This window comes from Lonchura striata, chromosome 1A (genome assembly GCF_050655825.1).
Source record: "Lonchura striata isolate lonStrDom1 chromosome 1A, ASM5065582v1, whole genome shotgun sequence".
Classification (NCBI taxonomy): domain Eukaryota; kingdom Metazoa; phylum Chordata; class Aves; order Passeriformes; family Estrildidae; genus Lonchura; species Lonchura striata.
This window is the reverse complement of record NC_140741.1, coordinates 21,072,493-21,084,985: the sequence shown is the minus strand read 5'-3', so window position 1 is coordinate 21,084,985 and position 12,493 is coordinate 21,072,493. Positions and strand designations below refer to the sequence as shown.

At 43.7% G+C, this 12,493-nt stretch overlaps 1 protein-coding gene across 17 annotated transcripts in view; it reads left to right on the top strand.

Moving 5' to 3' along the window:
- The first annotated feature begins 3,054 nt into the window (after window positions 1–3,054).
- The window catches only part of RESF1 (retroelement silencing factor 1), a 29,410-nt gene continuing 19,971 nt past the window's right edge, over window positions 3,055–12,493 (top strand). For 2 of the 17 annotated variants that reach the window (XM_085569535.1, XM_085569542.1), the window contains exons 1-2: window positions 3,064–3,248; window positions 12,286–12,490. The gene's annotated coding sequence lies outside the window, so the exon portion shown is untranslated. The other 15 variants (XM_021539998.3, XM_085569546.1, XM_077783361.2 and 12 more) reach the window with 13 other exon arrangements.

Below are 12,493 nucleotides of genomic sequence, written 5' to 3'. Positions count from 1 at the left end.
AATATTTATGAAAACCTCTTTTACTAATAACTTTGGTGATGATTCTTTAAGCAGCCAAAATACTCATTCATGACATCTGCCTCAAGGAAGTTGTAGACTGCCATGGGGACACCCCTCAGTCTTCTCCAAACTGAAGAAATCAAGTGGCCTCTGCCACTCTTCATAAGATTACAGCTGAGGCCATTCACCATCTTGGTCACTCTCTAGTAATTTGATGCTACTCTTACATTGAGGTGCCTAAAACTCACATACAACTCTCCCCACAGAGGCGAGGTTGCATCAGTACAGAGTAGAGCAGGACAATCACCTCCCTTAAACAGCTCAAAGTGCTGTGCTTGATATCCACCCCAGGACGTGGTTGGCCCTTTTTGCACCCTGGGCTTCTAGGTGGTGGGGTGATACTCATTCTTTTGGTGGTCCCACCTTTATACAGTCCAAGTTCTGAGTATCAATGAGGCGTGTTCCTAATTTACATGTGAAGTGAGGTCAGGTGTGCCTTCATAACATGCAAAAGTGAGAGAAGGCAAGGTCCTCTTTCTGAGAATGCTTCCTCCAAGGTTTTGAGGGGCTTTTGTTGGTTGCAGGTACCATCTGTCCATAATATGGGGTGATCTTTGTTTGACCAGTGATATGTGTACGAGTAGTCACTTTCTTCCACATACAGCTTGCCACAGCAGAAAATTTTGTCTGGATGCATTGACCAGGATGTGCTAACCAGATAAAGCCTCTACCAGACCTGGAATGGGAGCCTTCCTGTTGCAAATTCCTTCTTTTTGTGTTTATCTTATTGCAAATGCTTCCTTAGCCTTAACAGATAGGCAACTGTGTTTTTTAACTCCTTCAGTCCCCAGTTTGCACATATAAACAGGATTACCCTATCCCAGGTGATGAGTCCAGCACTTGCTCTTGATATATTCATAGAGATGGACAATTGCCAAAGCTTTCCTAATACCTCAGCCAGAGGGGACAGGAACACAGCAACATGCAGTCAGGAGTTTAGGATAAAAGGAGGCTGCACCCTCCAAAACCTTGAGAGACACTTCACTGGGGTATTGCCCAGTGCACTCTCTCCCTTTATTGGAATACATTTTCTGGAGTCCTCTCTCTCCTTTACACACACTGGCTTTTCACAGTGTGGCTTTTCTGCACAATGTCAATAAGCAGATGATTATTTATTTTGGTGCCAGGAGCACAGGGAATTACTCCTCCAAGCATGTCCTACTTAGTAAACAAAATCCATCAATTTGATATACTTTTCTGCTGGGTCATCGTTATGTAAATTCTTTAACATTTTATGTATAATATGCCTGCTCTTAAATTTAACCTTAACCATAACTCGTTTTGCTAGTATTATAAATGTTATAAATGCAAATTGATTCAGACAAATTAAAAGTAAAAATAAAGATTTTTATTTTTGCAATCAAATTCTATCTTAGCCAGCCACAAGGAAAGTACAGTGCCAAGCCCGGGATCGGCGCTGGGTGCGTGACAGGAAGGACGGATCTCGGCAGAGGTTCCCCTAGACACACACACCACCCTCTTGCACCCAGCAGTTCCTATAGGAAATTTTTCCCCCGAGGCTAGGATTTCGGCAATCCGCCTTTTCTTTCCATTCAAAGTCCCACATATTCATAAAGTTCCTTTTCTCCAGGTCGAGGCTGAACAATCCGAGTCCAGGTGCAGACAATTCTCCCTGATGGAATTACAGGAACCTTACGGGAACCGCGGCTTTCAGATGTATCAGCCTGGAGAACTCCAGCGATCCCAATCTCGGGTCGTTACCGGAATGATCAACGCTTAGGGTTCCAGTATCACCTCGCAGAACGAAGGAGGATCTCCGGGCGAGCCACATGTATTAAATTGTAAATGAGGCTTTGTCCAATAAACCGGGTTTTTGGTGTAACAGATATGTGTGTGTGTCGGGGGGTGGGGGTGGGGTGGAGGGGGTGGGGGCAGCTCTCATTGCTGGCGTGTTCTTTGCAATAAAATTATCCATATCAAATTGTAAGAGAAGGGTGACCTTTTTGTTCGATGCAGCTGCAGATGGTAATTTGTTTCAAGGATATAATGTAAGGAAGTTTGTTTTTACAGCGGTAATAGGCAATAGGCTGTGAATTGCTGGTAACACGCATTCCTAAGCTTTTACAGCAGTAGTAGGCAATAGGCTTTGCATTGCTTAACTGATAACACGCATTTCTAAGATAACACGTATTCTTGAGACTGTGAGAATCCCCAGATCAAAGGACACCTGTGAGGAAGACAACCAGCCTTCATCCCACGACCACCAGGAGGCAGAAAACGACCACCTAGCAACAGAATGCGACTGCGCAGAAGAAACGAGTGAACTAAGGAAGAAGATAAAAAGAGCGAACTAGGGCACCAGAAGCGCGGCAGTTTGGTGGAGCGGTAGCTCCCCTCTGTCGCCGCAGCGCTGCTTTGCTCTCATATACTCTATTAAATGAATTAAATAAATTCTGTTAATCGGATCAGATGACCTCTTGTGTTCAATCATAACAATATCATCTTTCCCTAAATCAAATACAACAATATTACATTGGCACAAATTATATCCAACATATCACTAGTTAAATAACTTCATCAATATTCCTACCCTAAGACAATCGGGGCATCTCTACTGATTGGAATCCCTAATATTCCAATCAAGGTAGGAAGGGTAGGAGGCTTCCAAGCAGCATAACTGCTCTGCATGATGGTCTCCAGAGCTTCTTGAACAAAACATAAGACATCCATTAGCTTCTTGGCGAGGTTTCTGCTGCATATTTTAAACACAGCGCTCCTGACATTCCTATACCTTACACTTCACAATTTTCTACTTGTAATCATAATCACCTCTTTTATGTTATTAAATCTATTATTTAATCAGAATATTTAAAACATCTCTTCTAAGTGAAGTCTCAATTGGTCGTCAGTTCGTGGAGGAATGTGAAATGACCGCTCTATTATTCTTAAAAAAATGTGACGCGCTCGAAGCAGGGAGCTGTGGGAGTTCTCCGGCGAGCTGAGAAGGCAGGAAGGGAGGCAGGGAGGAGGGGCTTAGCCTGGAGGGATCTGAGGACCAGGAGGCTCAATCTATCGCCGCTGTCCGCGGGTGAGCGGGCGGGGGCACGGCGCTCGCCTCGGCCGGCGGCCCCGACCCGCGCCGGGCGGGCAGGACGGACGCGCCGCCCCGAGCCGGGGACTCCTTCCGCCTCCCATCGGGGCTGCGGACGAGAGGCTGGCTGCGCTCGGTGAGGACGTGCGGCGGCGAGAAGGAAGGAAGGAAAGGAGGGAGGGAGCGAGCGAGCGGGGCGGGGGGCGGCGGGGGCCGTGCCGTCCTCTCCTCCCTTCCGCTCCGCCGCGGGGCCGGCACCGGCGGCTGCCCGGAGCCGCCGCCCGGAGCTGCCCCCGGAGCTGCCCCCGGAGCCGCTGCCCGGAGCCGCTGCCCGGAGCTGCCCCCGGAGCCGCTGCCCGGAGCTGCCCCCGGAGCCGCTGCCCGGAGCTGCCCCCGGAGCTGCCCCCGGAGCTGCCCCCGGAGCCGCTGCCCGGAGCTGCCCCCGGAGCCGCTGCCCGGAGCCGCTGCCCGGAGCTGCCCCCGGAGCCGCTGCCCGGAGCTGCCCCCGGAGCTGCCCCCGGAGCCGCCCCGCTGCCGAGGGCTCGGGCGGGCGGAGCCTTTCCGCGGCCGGGCCGGGAGCGGGGAGGCCGCGGCGGCGAGCGGGGCCCGGAGCGAGCGAGGCCCGGCAGCCCGTCCGCCGCTCGTCTCGCAGAACCAATTACCATCAATTAGCAAGGGTCCTGCGAGTGCCTGAACAAGGACAATGCGATGCGCAGGCTCCGGAACGCATCCTCCGCCCCGAGCACCTTAAGGACGCAGAGGTTTGCTTGCTGTGTTTCTCCGTAGGGTATGACAATACAGGGAGATGCGGTTACTAAAACACCCAAAGCAACAACAAACGAGGAAATCCCTCTCTCCCCCCACCCCCCCCCAAAACAAAACTGACAAGAGAAAGTAATCACTTGTCAGGTTGAAGACTGGGTGTTTTGAGTGTCCCGTGTTTAAATTTTGCGATGTAAGTCCAGCGTTAGTGATTTTTTTGCTTCAGCCTCTCAGATAGGCACCACAAGATGTGCGGTAAGGAGCCGGTGCTCTGCTTTGTGTAATGTGTAAGAGGGACACCTGCAGTCGTGTGGTGGAACGGATAAAACTGTTTATACTATTAAAGAAAAAAAAACCAAAACATATTTAAAGAGATAGAGGCTTGCTGTTTCTGCTTTGGGTTGTCTGAGTAGTGTAGCTGATAGAATTAACTTATTTATTCCATCTGCAGAGGCAGATGGAAATGTGAGGAAAAAAGTGCAAATACCCATCAATGTGTAACAACTTTCTTCTTGGGCTTTGGAAGATGTGCTTTGATTGTCCGTGGCATCAGTGAAAAATGCAGGCATTAGGTAGAACATGAGTAGATTTTCTGCTGGAGCTCAGGATGCGTTTCAGAAGCCCATAGAAATGTTGGCAGTTGTTTTCCTAGAAGTTTTTAGGAGGCTGACTCAACTCTTTCTAGGAGCTCTGTGGTAACTTTGGGCATTTCTGTGCTCTTAACTAGCCTCCTGGGAGGACTTAAAAATAGAATAAAACAAACCCAGCTTGTGACTCCTGGTAAATATTTTCTCCTGAGAAAATATTCATCGGAGAATGATGGGAGTAAAACTCGTTACAAACATCAAAACTCCTAACTGAGCTCTTATCTCCCTGTTCCCTTGAACTAGCCAAGTGATGTCCCAAAACATTCAAACAGATATTCCTGTCAGAGAAAACAGACTTGTGATAATGATTGCTTTTATATTACTGTCCACAAAATTAAATCCTTTACTCTTGATGCCTGTGCCAGCATAAAAGTTCCCCTGGGTCTCAAGGTGGAAAGTCTTGGAAAATTTACTGCGATGGTTCCCAAGATGCTTACCAGGACCCATTAGTTCAGTGTGTTTGTGTGGCTCACTGCAGTGAGTTGGGAGGCAGAGTTCAAGGATCCAGCTGTCTTTGTAGTTTAAGCTTAAACAGTATTTTTTTGCCAGGAAATAATATACTGTCCGATGTTTTGGCAGAAGACAAAAACCATTACAGCATGCTTTATGTCAAGTCTATGGGGTGTGTTGGTTTCCTTCTAAATAAAAGCTAAGACTCTCCAGCTCATTGGTCTGCTAGACTTTTTAGAAGTTTTATTTTTATTGTTATGATTCTGATTTCTATTTAAAACACAGATGCTTTTTTGCTCTTTCCCCTTTCCACTAATCCTCAGAAAAATAGTTGTAAATCAGTAAAATACTCTGATTTGCAGGAGGCTGTTCCTCAAACACAGACTCTTTAGAAGCCAACAAATTGCTGACTTGGCTTGTTTTCTGCAGTCTAAGGTATGTTGGTAGGAGAATATTTTTATATATTTCTAAAATTTACACAAATCAGCCTTTGCAACTGTTTTATTTGCCTTTTTTTTTGTTTGGTTTTATTTGCTGCAGCCATGAACAACATGGGTTGGGGATGTGAGACTGTCACAGCATTTGTGTCTTGTAATTGCATGGTCTTGTAATAATTAACCTGTTAGTTTGATGTTGAGCCTTTCTTCTTTGTGTTGAAGATTAACAGTTGTCAGATGTAGAGCAGTATTCCCCACCCCATAATTTAAAAGGCAGGGTGAAGACACAGCAAAATGAGTAAAAGAGGGAGCAGAAAGCCAAGAAGGTGCAGTTCAATTCTCTTGATTCCTAGAGGAGCTCGTGCTTTGCTAAGCATGGCCATGAAAACTTGTGAAAAACCTTAGAGCCTACTGGTGATTTGAAAGAAAAAAGAAAAGCACGAAAAAATGGTGAAAATACCTATTATGGTTTTTAGCATTAGGCAATGCTTATCTTTGGCTTTTTAAGCTGTTAAAGTGCACTGCTGAAAGGAGACTGGTGCTGTACAGGAAACTGGAATTCAAAATCTGCCAGGGGATCTTTTGATATATTACTGGTAATCAGGACATAGGAGGCTCTGGTGGTATTGTTGGTATGGGTCATTGCTCCTTTGGTAAAAGGAAAAGGTTAAAGCTCATGGACTGTTGTCCCTTCTAGGAGCCAAGACCAGTGAGGAACTCCTGTTCCTCCAGTGAGCACTCCATATCTGTCTGAAGACACACATGATATTGCTGAAGTGATTTTTTTTTAATGTGAAAATGTGGATGCCATTTTCTTGTCTAGTTTGGTTCATCCTGAAGCATCACAAGTGGCAGCATCAGTGCAACAAAGAGGTAGAAATGGGGAAGAAAATAGGGTTAAGGAAAATACAAACTTACCAACCTATCTTTGTTACTCTAAGCATTTCTAAGCCATTTTCAGTACCGTTACATGCAGTTTTTCAAAGAACTGTAGTGCTTTCCCATTGCTGACAGGGAATGGATTTTTATTTTTTCACATATTTGATTGCTAGACACTACTATCAGGCTTCTGACTATCATTTGTCTTTCTGATAAACACAAGCAATTCAAGTTCTCAGGAGTTTCAAAACTGTATAGGGTAGTAGAAATGTAGGAAATTATACTTGGAGGAATTTCAAGTGAGCTAATTTAATGGAAGGATTTATATTATAACTTATAGCAGGCAGGAAACTTCACCAATCAGAAGATTTTAAAAAAGACTTAAAAAACACTTCTGTAATTTTGAAGGTAGCACTACGCCTTCATGCTGGATATAAATGGTCTCCATAAAATGCAAATATGCCAAAGAGCTCTTCTAGTATGTCCTTATGAAAGATTTCAATGACTGAAATTCAATTAACTTCTAAATTTGCACTTCAGTCAGTATCCTGTACATAGATTGCAACTTGCCTCTAGTGAGTGGTCATTAGGTGTTGGATGATTGGGGAACAATACTTCTAAAAGGGGATATCTACAATTACTGGGGATGTAAGACAGTTCTTTAAATGTGCATTGAAACCTGAAAGGAATTTGGAAATTCCTCAGAGGCTTGAAGCATGTTCATGGTTTCTCTGCATTTCACTTGTTTCTGGGAAATACTGAGGCCTGAACGGCAGGCCCTGAGTTGAACTTGACTGTCAATGAACCTTCCAACCAAACATTGTATGATATTTGTATCCACTTGCTACTGAAAGATGCATGATCATTAGTGAAATGTGTAGTGTGATAACAATGTATTTCTTCCTGTGTTTGGGGGCCAGTCAGGGCCATGAAATCAGATACCTGGCCTTGTTTGGAGGTACATGGTCAAAACCAAACCCCTTGATTCCTCCTTGAGCCTCCAGGCTTCGGGTAGAACCCAGGAGGAGAATGAAACTAGATACTCCTGCATGAGAAGGTATGGAAGCTTGTTTATGCACCAGCATAAAAGCTGGACCCTCTCACAGCAAAGATGGAGACCTCACAAGCTGGTGGATGTACCTGAAGAATTTCCCAGTTACCAGGAGTGGCCCTCCAGTCCGTTGCTGTGGCTGGAGCTCCCCAGCTGAAATGAAGATCTGGAAGACAATAAAATATTAGGTGATTTACCTTTCTTAATTACTGTAGGCAATCTTCTGTAGTAGTGATTACGTGCATTGCTTAGTTTATCCTTCTGTAATTCTTTGCTGTTTTAAATTATAGTGAATTACACTTATTTCTTAAAGTTTGTGTCTTTTGTGCTGACCATGTCCACTGGCAGACCAGTGTGATGGTAAATAGAAATTTGCAGTTGAAGTGTAGGGGTGCAGGTATTTTCTAAAAAAAATGTTGTTCCATCTAAGAAAAGGCAGCTTAGGGGACTCCACCTTATCCTTAGCTGACCTTCTTCCATTGTGGTAATATTCAAAGCTAGAAAAGCATGAGCTATAGATTGATACGCAGTAATAACTCCACAACCAAGTAGGTAGGTATTTTATTCAGTGCTGGACACGGGGAGCAGAACCTTCCCAAATCCTGACTACCCCAGGTTCCTCAATCCCCTATTTATTCACAAAAGCTATGCATAATCTATAGCACCTATATATAATCAGTACCTATCCCTGCCCATTCACCACATGGTATGGGAATTAGCTGCGACTGCGTAGTTTCTTTTATCGAGTCAGTGGTCTCAAAAATGAGGCTGGGGTCTGGGACGAAGCTTCCATAGTCTTCCTCACTATTGAACTTTCAAACTTGGATGTCTTCGCATGCACAGTCGCCTTTTTGCTTCGCATTTTTAGCAAGCTCAGCAATCTTCATCAGGGGCTCCCCTTCTTTTTGCAGGCTCAGCATAATTTTAATGGGTAACAGATTTTCTTCAGAGGGTCCCCCTACGGGTAGAATAACGTACACCATGTGTTCATATATCCATTGCCTAAATCATTCTAAATTCCCTAGTAACCCTTAAATCCCCGGTTTCAAGATAATACTTGTAGCTATGTGTTTCAGTTATATACATGAACTTTTCTGCAGAGGCAAGGATATTCCTGTATAAAGGAGTCTGATGCTACCATTAGAAAAACTTTCATTTGTAGGATTTCAAATGAAATATTTGGTGATGTCAGTTTGTCTGATGAATCCAGTCCCTGTTAATGTATTTTCCCTGCAAATCTTTTATGTTGAAAATTGTTTTCTCAGGTTTACAGCTATTATTTGAAAGTGAACATTTTTTTCCTGTGAGGAGTGTAAGCAATAAATGTTTGGTTGATACAATGAAGCAATCGAATACAATCTTGAAGATTTAATTTTATTCTGGACAATGGCATTGCTTTTGCTGGTGTTGGTGTGTTGCTTGGTACCATGGAGAACTAGAATGTTAAAATTCCTTGTGAAGCATGGCTCCTCCAAATGCCTGGTGTGTCCATAATGCTTGTAGAAGAGTCACTTTTACATTTTAGAATAACCTCTTGGAGCTCAGTTTTGATGTTGCTTATGACAAATTGCAGGTTTTTTTCTGCATTTAGCGCTTCTGGTTGTTGATATGTGGAATGGTGCTTATCTGCATTAGCTCATTCATGGTGAGAAGAATGACTTCTTTATTCTTGACCCATTGACTGTGACCGCAGTTCCCATGACGCTTATGACAGTGTTGCTTGGTGCAGTTAGTAGCTTTAGGACAGTGGATTGGGACCACTGCCAGATGCCATGGCATGCCTTTTCCTTGATTTTCGAACCTGAATAAGTCCTAAAATGGAATGACATAATTGCAATTTCTCAGCTGCAGAATTTCTGGATTCCCACTAAGATTTAAGGCACATTCAGAGACTGATGCTTGTTTTGTTGTTTTTCTAAATTTGTTTTGCTGTGGGCAGCATCAGAGAAGACACAGATACCAACTTGAGGAATAAGGATAATTTAATATAATATGAAACTGCAAAGAATTACAAAAAGATAAGATAGGATAAACATCAGCTGGGGGAAGCCACTGTCACAGTTCCTGGTAACTGGGAAATCGTGCAGGCGTTTCCACCCACAGGAAACAAAGCTTCTGACTTAGCTGTGAGAGAGTCCCATTTTTATTCTGTTCAATGAACAAGTTACCATAACTTCTAGTGTGGGAACATCTGGTTTCTTTCTCATACTGGGCTTCTTCCAAAGCCTGGCCAGGGCTCAAGGATGAACCATGGGAGTTGTCTTTGATCCTGTACTCCCAACCAAGGCGAGATTTGGCCTTGCCTGTGTTCTCAATACTGAAACCATGTTTTGCCAATGAGCAGATACATATAACATTTGGTTGGAAGGTTCATCTAGAGGTCAACCTTGGTCCAAGGTCTGTTGTTCAGACCTTGGTACTTCAACGTTTCCCTGTTGTTATCATGAAATGTGGTAAGTAGAGATCTGCAGCTGTAGTCCTGCATCAAACATCCTTATTGAAACAGAATTTCAAAAAATTTTGACATAAATACTAAAATTGGAAAGTGGGGGTGAAACAGCTTGAACTTCACCCTGCTTGTAGAAATCACCAGTGATGGAGGGAGGGTGGACATGTTGTTTTTGATGTTGAAGAATGTCGAAATCAGCCTGACTGAAACACCTCAAAATTAAACAATATGAGGATGTGAAGAAACTGGTGTTTCCTGAAGGGAAGTGGCACTGACATGGATGTGGGAGACAGATGTTTCCTGATAAAAGGTAGTACTAACCATGTATTTTAAATGAATTATGTTCTGCTGAGCTAGCCTAGCAATGTAGGACTGACAATCAATCACATTATCCTATAAAAGCCCAAACTCTCTTTTTTATGGTAGAGGTTTCTAGCACACCCCTTCTAAGAGAGTGCGTGGAGATTCTTCCTTTAAGTGGGGACGCTTCTTGTGGAAACTCCTTGGGGCTGTGTGAAAGAGATTTGCCCACAGTCATGAGTGTGGTGTCCAAAACCAATCTCTTCTTGACAATTATTAAGCTAGTTTTGAAAATACCAATTTAATAAATAGTGCAATATAATAGCAGTTAGAGCCTTTTATACTGAGGAAGGTCATGGAGCAGATCATCTTAAATGACATCACATGGCACCTATAGGACAACCAGGGAATCAGGCCCAGCCAGCATGAACTTATGAAAGGCAGGTCCTGTTTGACCAACCTTGGTTTAAGACAATTTAGGGGAACACTCTAAAATGAGTTACTTCTCCTTAGTTTTAATCAATCCCTTTCCACCAATAAGGAGAAACAAGTACAGGAGATATAATTGGAAAAATAACAGTTCACTAAAAAAATCCCAAAACAGCAACAGGCAAAACATATCAGTAAGAGCACCAGTTTTTTTGGAAGTTGCTGAAATCTTCCAGACTCCTGGGGAGCAAAGAGAAGCTCAAAATGGTGAAGTGACGCCTGCCATGGGGGAGACAAAGGGAAAATGGTGGCAGCCCCCCTCCTCTCCCTTATCACTCTGGTGGTGGCGACTGGTGGCTGGGACATGGTCAAAGGCTAGAACTTGTGGAGGGACTTTGCCTTCTCCTTGGCAGAAGACAGCAAGGCAAAGCCTGTGGGCTGGTGTGACTTGGAGCCTTCTGGTCTCAGCCAGCACTGCTCGTGGGCTGGGGTCACCATGATGTTACAAATGGAGAGGGGAGTTTGAACCAGGCCCTTGACAGTAGACAGTAATCTAACTGGGGTGGCTAACACCCCAAAACTCACTCTTGTTTAGTAAGTTCTTAAAAATGGCCAATTAGGTCTATTACAAAATGAATTACTTATTGAATAGACCAAGGAAAGCAGACATAAGACTTAACTCTGACTTCTTACCATGCAGGATAAACAAAGTGACACTTCTAGTAGATGGAAATACAGCGTGATTGAGGTATCTCTATTACAGCTAGCAATGAAATAATATAGATTCGGATTCATGGATTTGATGGTTAGATACATTGAATCTTACATCAAATCTTTCCAGTCAATTTCTGGAAAGTATCTACAAAGATGTGTCCAAACTTCATAGGAGAAGCTGCCCTACATATTTCCAGGGAGTGTGTGAGAGGTTTCTACCTCTTTAATAATTTGTGTCACTTTTATAGTTGTAAAGAACAGTGTCTTTTGGTCAATGACATTTACTTTTCTTAGTTTCTTCCCACATCTTCTCTCCAGCCCAAGCTGTTGATTCTTAGTTGGAGATCTCAGCCCTTCTGGCACCAGTGATGAGCTCCTGCCAGGTCTTTGACTTTGCCTGGGTTATCTTTTCCATATGCACCATCCATCTGTTGTAGAGAGGGATGTCTTGCCACACACATGGAGCTGGGCTGCTCTGCTTTTCTGGGCACAGCATTCTGGCTGCAGACAGGTGTTGCAAAATTCACTCTGAAACAGTTTCTGACTGGGAAATGCAGCTTCTTGAGTTGCCACTGTTGACAGTAGAGCCAAAAGGCATGCCAAAGGCAAGAGAAAGCTCTGACTGAGCACCTCAGCTTTTAAAGACTGTGGAAATTAAGTGTATTCACTTAATGGCCAAACAAAAAGCCCCACTAACAAACTGAGAAATAGTTTATTCAGTAATTGGATAACACTGAATAAAATCACATTAAGAGTCCTGGTGTTGGGAGGAGGCAATGCTGAAAACAAAAAGGAATGCTGGGAAGGACAGCCTGATGCAACATAAAGCCTACAGGAATAAACATAACCATCCTATAAACATTTTACTGAAGTCCAAAAAGATTCATGTACTCACTTTCCTAGGTCAGCTAGGTGGGTTACCCTGTTGTAGAAGGAAATCAGGTGTGACAAGCTGACTTTCCCCTCATGAAGCCGTGCTGATTGTGACTGATGATTGTTGTCCACTGAGTGTTTTTCAATACCTTTGAGAAAAATGTTTTCCATGATTTTACCAGACATTGAAGTGACACTGACAGGCCTCTACTTGCCAGCGTCCTCCTTCTTGAAAACTGGGACAACGTTCGCCAGCTTCCAGTCAGCTGGGACTTCTCAAGATTCCCAAGATTCCTCAAAAACCATCAAGAGTGACTTTGCGATTACATCAGCAGCTCTTTAAAGACTATTGGATGAATCCCATCAGGATTTGTCAGAAATTGATAGGTA